Below are 13685 nucleotides of genomic sequence, written 5' to 3' on the forward strand. Positions count from 1 at the left end.
CTTACTCTCACTCCTTTGTCCTCTCACTTCTCTCTCCTCTTCCCTTTCTCTTTGTCCTCTCCTCCTCTCTCTTTCTCTCTAGCCTTTCCTTCCTGTCTCTCTCTCCCTCTCCTCTCTCTCTCTCTCTCTCTCTCTCTCTCCCTCCCTCCCTCCATCCCTCCCTCCCTCCCTCCCTCCCTCCCCTCTTTCCCTTGCATTTCTATAATAAAGCTCTAAAATCATAGAGTGTCTCAGCTCCATTAAGACCTGCTGCACACTCTGGTCAGTGTTGGGAACTCCTTCCCTCATCCCTCTCTCCTACAACCCTGGGGCTTTAGCAAGGTAGCTCCAGGGTCCCCAGTCGGGGGCTGCCCCTTTTCCCTCCCCAGCTGTGTGGGTCAGGCATGCCCACCTGAGTGGAAAAGCGTCCAGCAGCTCTGCCTGCGTCTGCCTGCCCAGAGCACAGGAACTCTGGCCGGATGTTAGGCCCCTTTTCCTCCCCCACCTTTCCCCAGGGCCCCCCCTTTATTTTGTTCCCAACAGGTAACTGTTTCAGCTTGAAACCTCACGGCTCAGCTCCAGACCCCTGTGTAGGGAATGGTGTTGCCCAGAGTAGGCTGGGTCTTCTCACTTAAGACAACGCCTAGATCATAATAACTCCAGTACTGAAGATGGAAAGGACCTGTAATCTCCCCTAAGAGCCTGGGGACTCAGATGACCTAATAGATGACCTCAGTATTACTCTGTAATTAGATGCAAAGTGGTCTTTAGTCAACCTAATTATTCTAGGACCCTAAACAAAAGAATAAGTACTTGGAGTTTGATTCCAGCATCTTCATTCTGACTCACTGAAACAATCTGCCTCTAGAATTTAATAGTTCCTAAGACCTTCTATCAGGATGACTGGGATGTGTCTAGAGAGAGCTTGGTACCTGGCACTATCCTCTGTGCTGCAGAAATGCAAGAGACCTGCTGGACATGGTGGCTGGTGCCATCATTGCAGGACCTGGGAAGCCAAGGCAGGAAGGGTATCCATAACTCTGAAGTACACTTAAATCAACAAAGGGGAAATAAGTCAAGTGATAGCGTGTGTTACCGTTGTCGCACGTATGAGGCCCTGGGAAGCAAAAACTCTCTCCTCCAGCCTGTAGTCTAGTAGGAGAATATAGACAATAAAAACATACAGACTTGGAGGTCCTGAGTTCAATTCTCAGCACACACATGGTAGTTCGCAACCATCTATAATGGGGTCTGGTGGCCTCTTCTGGCAGTCAAGCATATGTACAGATAGAGCATATAAAATAAATTTAAAGAAAACAAAACAGACTCAGGGCTGGAGAGAGATCAATGGTTAAAATCACATACTCCTCCTGTAGGAGATGTGGGTTCAGTTCCCGGCACTTTATCAGGTGGCTCATCACCGCCATATCTCCAGCTCTAGGGATACCTTCATAGCCTCTGCCAGCACCTGTACATGCAGCTACCCCTCAACCCAAACAGGCACATAACTCTAAAAAACAAACAGACTTGGATAATAGAAAGTAGAAAGAGTGAGGGTGTGTCTGTAATTCTCGTACTTGGAGAGGTTGAGGCAAGAGATCATGGTCAACTGTCCAGCCTTTGGGGCCAGCCAGCCTGAGCTAACAAAACAAGAGGTAATGAAGGCTTGGACCAGAACAGCAGTGACTATGGGGATGAGAGGCGGTTACACTTTGGCTGTCCTCTGAAGATGGGGCTGGTGGCTGATAAGCTGTGGTGTGTGCAGAATACAAGGGGAACAGACATCAAAAATTCCAGCTGGGCATGCCGGTTCACACCCATAGTCCCAGCTGCTAAAGCCGGCAAGAGGCTCACTCGTGCCCACCATGAGTTTGAGACTAGCCTGGGTACCCTAGTAAAAGCCCATCTCAAAATGGCTTTAGGCTCGTGGCCTCAGCAATAAGGAAGGAAGCAAGATGGGGAGGGTTGGCAGAGGAAACCCTTTTGCTGCGCTAAGTCTCAGATGCTTCCTAGAGCTCCGCAGTAAGTGTCAAGTGTGTAGTTGGAAGTGTGAGTCCTGGGAAGACGTCCATGCTAGAGCTGCAATCTAGGGAGTCACCAGTTTACAGGTGACATTTAAAGCCACGAGCTTGGATGAGGTCACCACCAAGGGAGGGGTCCTTGTAGACAGAGGACATGCTGCTGAGTCAGTAGTCCCTAATAGCTCAGACAAGGCCCCTGAGGAAGCAAGCGAGCGAGCGCACAATATGGCTGAACTTCACTTGGAACCCATCCAAAAGAAACCTCACTCCTTTCTGGTTCCTCCCTGCCTGCCTAAATGCCATCTTATCTAGATGACAGACCTTCAGAGTGGCCCTGCCACTTAGTCCTTCCACTCCTTGAATTCCTGCCAGCGCTTCTGGAAATTGGACCCAGGGCTTCCTGCAGGAAGGCAAGTGTTGAACACTGGGCTCTACTCCCCAGTAACTCAAACTGGCCTGAACTCTGTGAACCCTCCACGTAGAGCAGCACTGATCGAGACAGGGTTTCTCTGAATAGCCCTGGCTATCCTGGAACTCACTTTGTAGACCAGGCTGGCCTCGAACTCAGAAATCCGCTTGCCTCTGCCTCCCGAGTGCTGGGATTAAAGGCGTGCGCCACCACGCCTGGCGATCTTTTAATTCTTTATTTATTCTTGAGATGGTTTCACTAGGTAACTCTGGTTAGTCTCAACTCACCCTACAGACTAGGCTGGCTTTGAACTCAGAGACATTCTCCTGTCTCTGCACATGTTAAGAGGTCAGACAACAGGTTTGATTCTCTTTCTACCATGTCCGGATGAAACTCCAGAAGTCAGGCCTGGTAGCAGGCACCTTTACAGCTGGGGTGTGTGTCTCAGCCTTTAACTCTTTATCTCCCTGCCTCCACCCCCTAACTGCTGCAATTACGCACCCTCGACACCACACCCAGCTCTATGAATTCTTTCCAACATCTCTTAAGCACTTACTCCGTATAAGCTTCCCACCTAGGCATCCAGATCGTGAAGGGACAAGACAGGACAGTTCCTTCAGTAGGGAGGGAGCAGCAACTGAACGTAGGTGTGACCGGATGTGGTCGGGCTCTGAGGGAGGCAGAGAACAGGCCAGAGGAAAGCTCCACCCTGGGAGGTAAGGGAGGTTGCTGTAGGAAGTCCCTCCTGAGAAGCAATCAAAGGCCGCCCTGGGCTGAAGGGGAGTACACAGAGCCTTCAGTACTGAACAGCACACCCCAGGGCCTGAAGGGAAAGGAGGGGGAGGGAGAGCCGAATAATATGAATTAACTCCCGTGGGGCGGGGGTTGAGAGAGATGAAGGCAGAGGGGAGGACATCAGTGAGTCCTGGTATCTCGAGCCTGGATAAGAGATGTGGCCTCCTTCTGGCTGGTGAGATGGCTCAGTGGGTAAGAGCACCCGACTGCTCTTCCGAAGGTCCAGAGTTCAAATCCCAGCAACCACATGGTGGCTCACAACCATCCGTAACGAGATCTGGCACCCTCTTCTGGAGTGTCTGAAGACAGCTACAGTGTACTTACATATAATAAATAAATCTTAAAAAAAAAAAAAAAAGATGTGGCCTCCATCCTGAACTACCAACCATCCTAAGAGGCCACAGCTGTGAGGAGAGGAGACTGTGCCATTAGAGTTCAGGTGGGCAGCCACTATGCCACGGAAGTTTTCTCTCAGTTCATATTTATTTTACTTAATTTTTTTTTTAAAAAACATCTTGCTCATCTGGTGTAAGCTACCCTAATACTGGGTGGCAATAAGGTCTTTAAGACATAGGATGTTTTAGGGGGAGGTGAGCTATTCTATCCTGCAGGGAATTCCTTAAACTCAAAGCTTCAGGAAATCCTTAAAAGGGACCGGATTCATTGGGTCATATGTTTTCCAAGCTGTGAGAGGCGCGGGCAGTGGTGGCGCAGGCCTTTAATCCCAGCACTCGGGAGGCAGAGGCAGAGGCAGAGGCAAGCAAATCTCTGAGTTCAAGACCGGCCCGGTTCACAGAGTGAGTTCCAGGACAGCTAAAGCTACACAGAGAAACCCCATCTTGGAGAAACTAATAAAATAAAAAATAAAAGCTGTAAGGACAGCCGAGATAGATTCTCAGGTGAGCTGAGCTCAGCTGTGTGTAACAGACTGAAAACAACTGGGCTACCTGGAAAAAACAAACAAAAACCTACCCACTGACTTGCCAAGCTGCCCGCAGGGTGTGCATGCACACCGGTGGGTTCCCAGCTTTGACTGGTTGTCCTAGCCCTTGCTGGAAGGGACTTCGGTGGTGCAGCTGTCTGAGTTGGTTCCACTCCTGTAAATACCCCTCACCTGTACTTTTGTGAGTAAAGCTTACTTTACAGTAAAGTAACACCAGGTTGGGCTTTGGTGGAGGTCTTCCTTTGGTCTGGGGTTGGCTCCCAATGGGGTGGCTGCTTGTACCTCCCCAGCAGCAGTGTCACAAACTACCTCCAGCCCGAGGACCCCCCCTGCTTTATCAAGATGGAGTTCGTCTATCTTGAGCATCTGTCTATAGAGTCCCAGTTCTCTCCAAGAGGTAAGAAAGGGGGTACATGAAATTGTCCTGTCAAAGTTGTAGTCTCCTGTGGTACCTTCAAAATGTCATCTGGCCAAACCAAACGTCAGGGTCTCGCCTGAGACAGGAACCGTAGTTAGGAGCGTGAAGTAGAAACCACGGAGGAATACTGCTACCTCATTCTTTTGTTTTGTTTCGAGACAGGGTTTCTCTGTGTAGCCCTGGCTGTCCTGGAACTTACTCTGTAGTCCAGGCTGGCCTCAAACTCAGAAATCTGCCTGCCTCTGCCTCCCGAGTGCTGGGATTAAAGGCAGCTACCTCACTCTTTAACGCTTAGCTAACTTCCATATACAACCCAGGGCTACCTGCCAGGGGAATGACGCCACCAACAGTGGGCAGGATCTTCCTATTCAAGACAACCAAGACATACCTGAGGCTAACAAGGCCCAGTGGTTAAGGGGCATGAACTTGGGTTCGATTCTGTAGCTCACACGTGGCTCTAAGTTCAGTTCCACTACATGATCTTGTGCTCATGTAATGCTTATACACACATTCAGGCACATTTGCATATAAAATTAACAGATACCCCTTTTATTATTTTATATATGTATTGGCGTTTTACCTACATGTATGTCTGTGTGAGGTGATCAGATCCTGGAGTTACAGATGGTTGTGAGTTGCTATGTGGGTGTTGGGAATTGAGCATGGGTCCTCTGAAAGAGCAGTCAGTGCTCTTAACTGCTGAGCCATCTTTCCAACCCAACAAATAGTTTCTTGTTTGTTTGTTTGTTTTGAGACAGGGTTTCTCTGTATAGCCCTGGCTGTCCTGGAACTCACTTTGTAGACCAGGTTGGCCTGGAACTCAGAAATCCACCTGCCTCTGCCTCCCGAGTGCTGGGATTAAAGGTGTGCACCACCATGCCTGGCACAAATAGTTTCTTAAAAGAGGACAATCCCTTAGAGACATGTCCATAGACCAAACTGACAAAATCAAGTTACTCAAGACTTTTTCTTGGACTGTGTCAAGTGGGTAGTTCATGCTAACTAGGACACTAGGCATACAAGGTGCTGGGGGTTAAAGCCAGGGTTCTATGCATGCTAAACAAGCTTTCTACTAACTGAGCCACACTCTCCAAACCCCTAGACCTTTAACAAGGAAAGCAACTGGACATGAGCCAATTAAGATTGTTAAGGGCTGGAGACGTGGCTCAGGGATTAAGAACACTTGCTACTCTTGAAGATGATTGGGGTTCAGTGCTCAGCACCCACATAGTGTCTCAAAACCATTCATCACTTTAGTTCCAGGGAATTTGATGCCCTCTTAGGCACAAGAGACAAACTCAGTACTTAGACATAAATGTTGGCAAAACACACATACAGGAGATCTTAAAACAAAAGAATTTTAAGGATTGTTAAATTATAATTTTTTTCTTTTGAGAATACAATGATATATATATTACCAAGTTTCTGGATGGAAAGGCCAAATGTTGCAAAGAAAAATTTCAGTCTAAAGTTACAGGGTTTTTTGTTTTGTTTGTTTTGGTGGGTTTTTGTTTGTTTGTTTGTTTGTTTGTTTGTTTTATTTTTTTGAGACAGGGTTTCTCTGTGTAGCCTTGGCTGTCCTAGAACTCACTTTGTAGACCAGGCTGGCCTCGAACTCAGAAATCTGCCTGCCTCTGCTTCCCAAGTGCTGGGATTTAAGGTGTGAGCAACCACTGCCTGGCAAGTTACAGGTTTTACACGTGTACAAGAGCATACATGTACATCTCTGCTCGTGTCTGTGTGCAGCTAGTATGTGGAGGTCAGAGGACGACCTTGAGTGTTGTCCCTCGGGCTTTCCCACAGGACTGGATCTTCCACAAGCACACTGGGGCCAGCCAGTGAGCTCCAGGGATCCACTGTGTCTTCTCTCCTCAGACAGGGCTGGCACCTAGGGTTTAAAAGTTTGTAATTATGTGTTCTGTGGATGTGAGTGCAGGCTACCCACAGAGGCTCAGAGGGAGTTGTGAGCTGTCTGATGAGGGTGCTAGGAATCTAATCAGGTCCTCCAGAGAAACAGTAAGCAGTAAGCATTTGGAACCACTGAGTGAGCTCTCCAGCCTCCTCATTTGGCTCACTCTTATGGCTCCAGGACATCATGGGAGGTACTCACTGAGCAATCCTGGCAACCTATAATTCAGAGTGTTTGTTAGTTTGTTTTTGCAGTGTTAGGCATTGAACCCATGGCTTTAGGCGTTGCTGAGTAAGCCCTCTATACCAACCTATGTGTGCACCTCTAATTTAAGATAGGGTCTCATCTAGTCCAGGTTATATCATCTAGGCTGGTTTTAAATCCTGGTCTCTAGCCTCCAATGTGCTGGGATTACAAGCTTATGCCATTAACCCCGGCTTTCTTGCTTTTTAAAGAGACAAGGCTTTGCCTTGAAGTCACCATGGTCCTGTCATAGCCTCCAAAGTGGCAGGAATACTCCCCACCACTACCACTGTGCCCAACTCGCAGTCTGTATATTTAACATAATATCAACAAAATGCAACAGGGAACCCTGTTAGGATAGAGTGTTTCAGAGAGACCAGCGGGCAGAAATACTCAGGGCAGTAAAGGTACAGAGCCTCTGGAGGGTGAGCTTAAAGGGAAATTACAGAGTGGACCACGCAGGTCTGCTTCCCTCTAACCTCACAAAGAGAGCTCAGGTAGATAGGGAAGCGGGAGGCCTGGGAGCCGAGAGAGAAAACAGCCCATGCAGAGGCCCAGAAGGAAGGCCCAGGCTCCAGCAGAGTCATCTGGGGTAGCCGGGAGGGAGGGGCTGGCAAGGAGGGGAAAGCTGCTGGAGGCAACTCCTGAATCCCAAGGCAAAAACGTCTGGAGGTAGATGGGGCCCTCAGCAGGCAGCAGGCCCTCTGTCTCCTCTACTGGGTCTCTAGCAGCTAGCATAGTGCATGAGACGTCCATAAATACAAGGAACATCTTTTCACGTGAGTGTGCGTGTGTGGCCTGGGTCCTTTGGAGGAGCACACCCCTCCCATTGACCAAGCCCTCTCCTAAGGTTTCTTTCAGTTTGGAGTACATCACAGTTATTAATGTGACTACCGACCACCGACAGCACTGAGCTCCTACAGCCTAGACTTTTGGTCGGTCTGATCTTGCTCGCTTTCTGGCTTCTAACAATACTCTCTTGCTATTCCGCTCTCTCCGCAGACTCTCTGAGGCCAGACTCCCGACCGACCGGCTCCTCCCACCTCCACACCTCCAGCCTGGTATCAAGGCCGCTTTACAATCATCCTATTCAGAGACACACAATAAACATTTGTATGGTAAAGGCAACTGATGCTGACTTCTGCAGAGACTCAAGACTTACACATGTATTCTAATCCAGCGCGGTTCTCAGTTACCTTAAACATCGCACCCTAAATTATGTGTGTCTCTTTTTTTTGTTTTTTGTTTTTTGTTTTTTTTTTTTTTTTTGGTTTTTCGAGACAGGGTTTCTCTGTGTAGCCTTGGCTGTCCTGGAACTCACTTTGTAGACCAGGCTGACCTCGAACTCAGAAATCCGCCTGCCTCTGCCTCCCGAGTGCTGGGATTAAAGGCCTGCGCCACCACGCCCGGCTTTTTTTTGTTTTTTTTGTTTTTTTGTTTTTTTTTGAATGTGTCTCTTAAGAAACAACCATTACCCACCTCCACCCCGCAACTGTGTAGCGCCTTAGGGCATCAGGCTATCTCCCGAGTCTCATCCGGAGTCTTCCTTTGTGTCTGTTTTCTTTCTCTCTGGAAAGCCTTTTCCCTCTCCCCTCATTTCCTGCCTGACACCATCTGGTTGTTCTGGTCTCCACTTAGAAGCCACGCCCTCTGGGAAGTCTTTCCCTGACAGCTGCCTGCAGCCCTGCGGCGGAAGACCTGCAGACCTTGTGTTTCTTGTAATGACTACCTGCTCCAGTTGACTTTCTAATGTACTACATGTGAGTTTGGAGACTTCTCGGTGTTACCTCCCTTTGAAATGTTGGATTACCCATGAGGACGATACAGAGCTCAGAACACTTCAGCCATTGGGAAGTTCTAGGCTGGGGATACAGGGATGCAGTTTACTCTGTAGGGGGCTCGCCAAGCAGGTACAAAACATGGGGTTCAATCCCTAGCACCTCATAACCCAGGTGTGGTGACACACACCTGCAATTCCAGCCCTTGGGAGGTGGAGACTCTAGGATCAGGGGGTTCAAATTCAACCTCAAGTATCTATGACGTTGAAGACCGGCCTGAGTTACAAGAGGACCTGTACAGTTATAGCGGAGTCAATGAGGTGGCTCAGCGGGTAAAGGTTCTGGAGGCCCCTGCTGCATAGGCATGGGGTATAAATTCAATCCTTAGAACCCACAAAAAGGCGGAGGGAGGGAGACAAGAGACTGCACAAAGCTGTCCTCTGACTTCCACGTGTGTTTATTTTAAATAATTAAAATAAATAAGGCTGGGCTCAGCGGCAGCACACAGGCTTTTAACCTCAGTACTCCGGGAGGCTGATGTATCCTGTAGGTGAAGCCATAGCTATTTATTGTTTGTATCTGATCTGTCTAATGAGTTCCAGGCCAGCCAGAGTTACATAGTAAGTCTCTGTCTAAAAAGTAAATAAAAGATGCCTGGGGAGATGGGGGGGGGGAGGGTTGGGGAGGGAAGGGAAGGTGACAGAAAGGGGGGGGCACCTTTAATCACATTTGGGAGGCAGAGGCAGATGGATCTTTGTGAGTTTAAGGCCAGCCTGGTATATAGAATAAGTTCCAGGACAGCCAGGACTACACAGAGAAACTGTCTTGAAAAAACTAACTAACAGGCATGGTGACCTATACCTTTAATCCAGGCACTCCTGAGGCAGGAGCTGGTAGGTCTCTGTGAGCTACAAGCCAGGCTGGTCAACATATTGAATTCCAGTCAAGGGTACATAGTGAGGCCCTATCTCAAATAAACCTTAGGTATATTGAGGACCCTATCTGCTTATAACAAATTAGCAAACACAAGGCTCAGGGCTGCTACAAACCTTGCTTTAAATAACCTCATACAAAACCAGGCTCTCTCCCCACCTGTTTGGCCATATGCAAAGAAACTGCAGTTCCTTCCTTTGCTATCCTGTAATAATTGAAAACCATGGTCTCTCTCTCTCTCTCTCTCTCTCTCTCTCTCTCTCTCTCTCTCTCTCTCTGCTGTCTCTTTAGAAAACACCAGAGGAGAATTATGTTCACAACAGACTGCAAACCTTCTTGAATTTTCTCCCCCTTCTGTCTTCTCGTCTTCCCACGCTTGGCACTTGCATTCCTCAAACTGCCGGCTCCCCCCCCCCCCCCCCCGTTCCTAACTCTCTCTAAAATCTCCTAATTTAGCTGCGCTGCAGGCTCTTCCCAGCCTCCCCTGCGTGGCTCATGGCTCACAAGCACACAGCTCTCCAGAAATCAACACTTCCATCCCCCCTACACCTCATTAAACTCCGGGCTTCATGCATGTTTGGCGAGTGCTCTAGCGCAGAGTGAGCGACAGTCATGGACCCATCTCACAAACATACTGGACGGGGTCGTGACGGACAGCAAGCTCCCGGGCTGTCCAGACCAACAACACATTCCAGTGACCCAGCCCACAACTCCAGAGGAGCGCTAGCCGAGACCGAGACCGAGTCAAGTCCCAGTCTCTGGGATGACTCATTTTCCCACCAACTGTCTCCTTATCTCTCGCTCCCCCTCCTGCCTACTGGGAGAAGTTCATGACTGAGAGCTTTCACACAGAAGGAAACATTTTACTGCAATGCCAGAGGGGACTGATGTCACGGGAAAGGGGAGAGAGAGAGAAGAGAAGAGAAGAGGGAGAGGGAGAGGGAGAGGGAGAAAGAGGGAAGAGGGAAGAGGAGGGAAGAGGGAAGAAGGAGAGAGAAGAGGGAGAGAAGAGAAAGAGTTTGAAGATATGCCTTTTGTATTTAATTGGACACTGCCCTACTCTCTGACAGAAAAATTGCTTGCTGCGGGAAGGGCATTCATCATTCACTGAGGTAGGGTCTCCATAGGTACTCAAGGCTGGCCTCAAACACAGCTCCTCTTGCGGCAGGGCAGGTGCTCTGCCAACTTAGCTGCGTCCCGTCCATTTGATTCTGTTTTTTGTTTTTTTCCAGACTAGGTCTCAGTGGGCCTGGAACTGGCTACGTGGTCCGAGTTGGCATCAAACAAGAGATCTTCTCGTCTTGGCATCCTGGGATGCCAACTTGTTGGAGTGCTGGGATTACTTACAGGCCTGTGCCTTGAATCATAACATCCTTATTATCATCACTGTCTTAGGGTTTTACTGCTGTGAACAGACACCATGACCAAGGAAAGTCTTATCAAGGACAACATTTAATTGGAGCTGGGTTACAGGTTCAGAGGTTCAGTCTATTGTTATCATCAAAGCGGGAACATGGCAGCATCCTGGCAGGCATGGTGCAGGAGGAGCTGAGAGTTCTACATCTTCCTCTGAAGGCTGCTAGAAGACTGGCTTCCAGGGAGCTAGGAGGAGGGTCTTAAAGCCCACTCCTACAGAGACATGCCCACTCCAGCAAGGACACGCCCACTCCAACAAGGCCACACCTCCAAACAGTACCACTCTCTGGGCCAAGCATGTTCAAACCATGACAATTATAATATTGCAATGAGTATTTATCAAACTACCCTTTTATTTATTTTTTTTAGTGTGTGTGTGTGATGTGTGCTTGTCACGATGCATATGGTCTGCGGGGGCTTTTAGGGTCCCACTTGAGGTTTAATAATAAAGACACGGAGACATCTATATAGTTTGGAGCTGTTGGCCTGTTTGCTGGGGCAGTCTCTCGGCTTCTCCACGTAACTGAATGCGACTTCTCTGCCCCTGAGTCTCTCCACGTGGTTCTCAGTGTCCTACATCCTTCCCACCAGCTTCTCTCCTCCCGGTCTTCCTGGTCCTCCTGCCCCAGCCTCAGCCACCAGCTCCTTATTCTACAAAAAGCCACATTTATTCATCCTTATTCACCCAGTCTGAACCGACCAGCAACAGGACATCACCTGGTTCATCTCTCTGTGTCGCCCTTTGGCATAGCAGGTTACTCAACCTTTACCGCCATGGCTGCTTGCTTTTTGTTTGTTTGTTTGTTTTGAGACATGGTCTCATGTAGCCTTGGCTAATCTTTTTTTTTTTTTTAAAGATTTATTTATTGATTATATGTAAGTACACTGTAGCTGTCTTCAGACACTCCAGAAAAGGGAGTCAGATCTCGTTATGGATGGTTGTGAGCCATCATGTGGTTGCTGGGATTTGAACTCCGGACCTTCGGAGGAGCAGACGGGTGCTCTTACCCACTGAGCCATCTCACCAGCCCGGCTGCTTGCTTTTTTAACATAATTAATTGCAGGGGATTGTCCTTTGGACAGGTGAGGAAGGACAAGCAATTACTTATAGAAAGCAGGTGATGGGTGAGAGAAATGGTAATACCAAATATCCTGCCAGCACATGGCTCTACCTGCATAGCAATTAACAACTGAAAACACGGGGGCAGACCTACATAGTCATGTGATAAAATGTGTGTGTGTGTGTGTGTAGGGGGTTAGATTACCCCAACATCCAGGGTAGGTCAGGCCAGAAACTGGTGGGGGCTGGTTCTTTCTTTTCACCATGTGAGTCTGGGGAAATAAATTCAAGTTGTTGGAGCGGGCAGCAAGCACCTCCACCCCGAGCCATCTTGGTAGCCTAAGATCCTCTTTTTAAAAAAGTTTATGCCTTTGTACTGTCCATGTGTGTACATGTTTCTATGCATATGCACATGTGTGTGGGTACATGTATGACTGGCTGCTGGGAGCCCTTGGCCCACCTGTCTCGACTCTCCACCCCTACCCCCCTACCCCCTCAGTGGCTTTCACTGTAGCTCTTCACTTAAGGCTCTAGAAGCTGAGCCTGGGTTTTATGCTCGAATGGCAAGCATTTTACCACTTAAGCCAACTCTCCAGAGGCTCCCCTCAGGGGCTCTTAAACATGGGAGGCAGCACCCCAAGGTGGTCTCAAGCGTCTTAACCTTCACTAAACTACTTTACCTGACTGCTTCAGAGCAACTGCCTGGTCAGAAAACACGGCCTAGTTTAAATCCAAAGATGGTGACTAACGAGATCGATAGATGTTTCCCTGTCTACAATCTGTGCCTTAGCAGAGTGTGAACAGGAAGCCGGGATTTGGTCTGATTTGTGTGGGAATCTACAAAAAGTCAGTATCTGGCTTTACAGGAACAAAATCCTCCACCTTTAAGTTCCACACCGGGTCCTAACTGTCTCCTAACAATTTAGCCAATCCTAAGTAGCTTTTCCATCTGGAGTCCTTCCTATCAGCTGACTCCTCTCTCTCCCTAGGATATTACCCAGTTTTCTCCAATAGCAAAACCAGAAATCTTTGCAATACTACATGGAAATGATAATTGAGAAACATATTAATACATCTAAGTATACTCTGAAAAATGTAGTTTAATGCCTTTTTTTTTTGAGACAGTATCTCATTATATAGCCTCGGCTGGCCTTGAACTCACTATGTAGAGCATCCTGCCTCTGTTTCCCAAGTACAGAAATGAAGGGTGTGTGTCACCATGCCCTCTGGAGAAAGCCTTAAAAACATACACTTACATTCAAGATCCCATCTGGCCAGGAGTCTTCCCAGTTTGCCTCTTGGGCCTGATAAGAGCAGTCAGAAGCGTTGTATATCCCAGACGGAAGACGCAGTCATATCTGAGAGGCCATTTATTGCATTTTATTCTACTTATAAAACCGACTACAGGATAATTACAATTTGGTAAACACAGAAAAGTACAAAAATAGAGGATTGTTGCCATCAGCAGATGTCTTACCCAAATATAGGAGAGGCGAATGCAAGGAGGTGGCTCCACAGAGAAAGCAAGGAGGTGGCTCCACAGAGAGAAGGAGGGTCTTACTTTTACGCTGACATCTTAGCATTTAGTTAGGTTTTTGTTTTGTTTTGCTTTTCTGATGTAGGCTGGGTTGCCCTCAAACTCCATGTATTGCTGAAGGTGACCGTCTCCACCCACATCCTTTGAAAAGTTTCTATGCTTTTGGGTGATAAGCAATACCTAGTTATATTTTGTGTTTTTGGGTTTTGTTTTTGTTTTTTCCAGACAGGGTTTCTCTGTGTAG

Source organism: Mus caroli, unplaced genomic scaffold (genome assembly GCF_978045245.1).
Source record: "Mus caroli unplaced genomic scaffold, Mus_caroli_1 scaffold_4, whole genome shotgun sequence".
NCBI classification, from domain to species: Eukaryota; Metazoa; Chordata; class Mammalia; order Rodentia; family Muridae; genus Mus; species Mus caroli.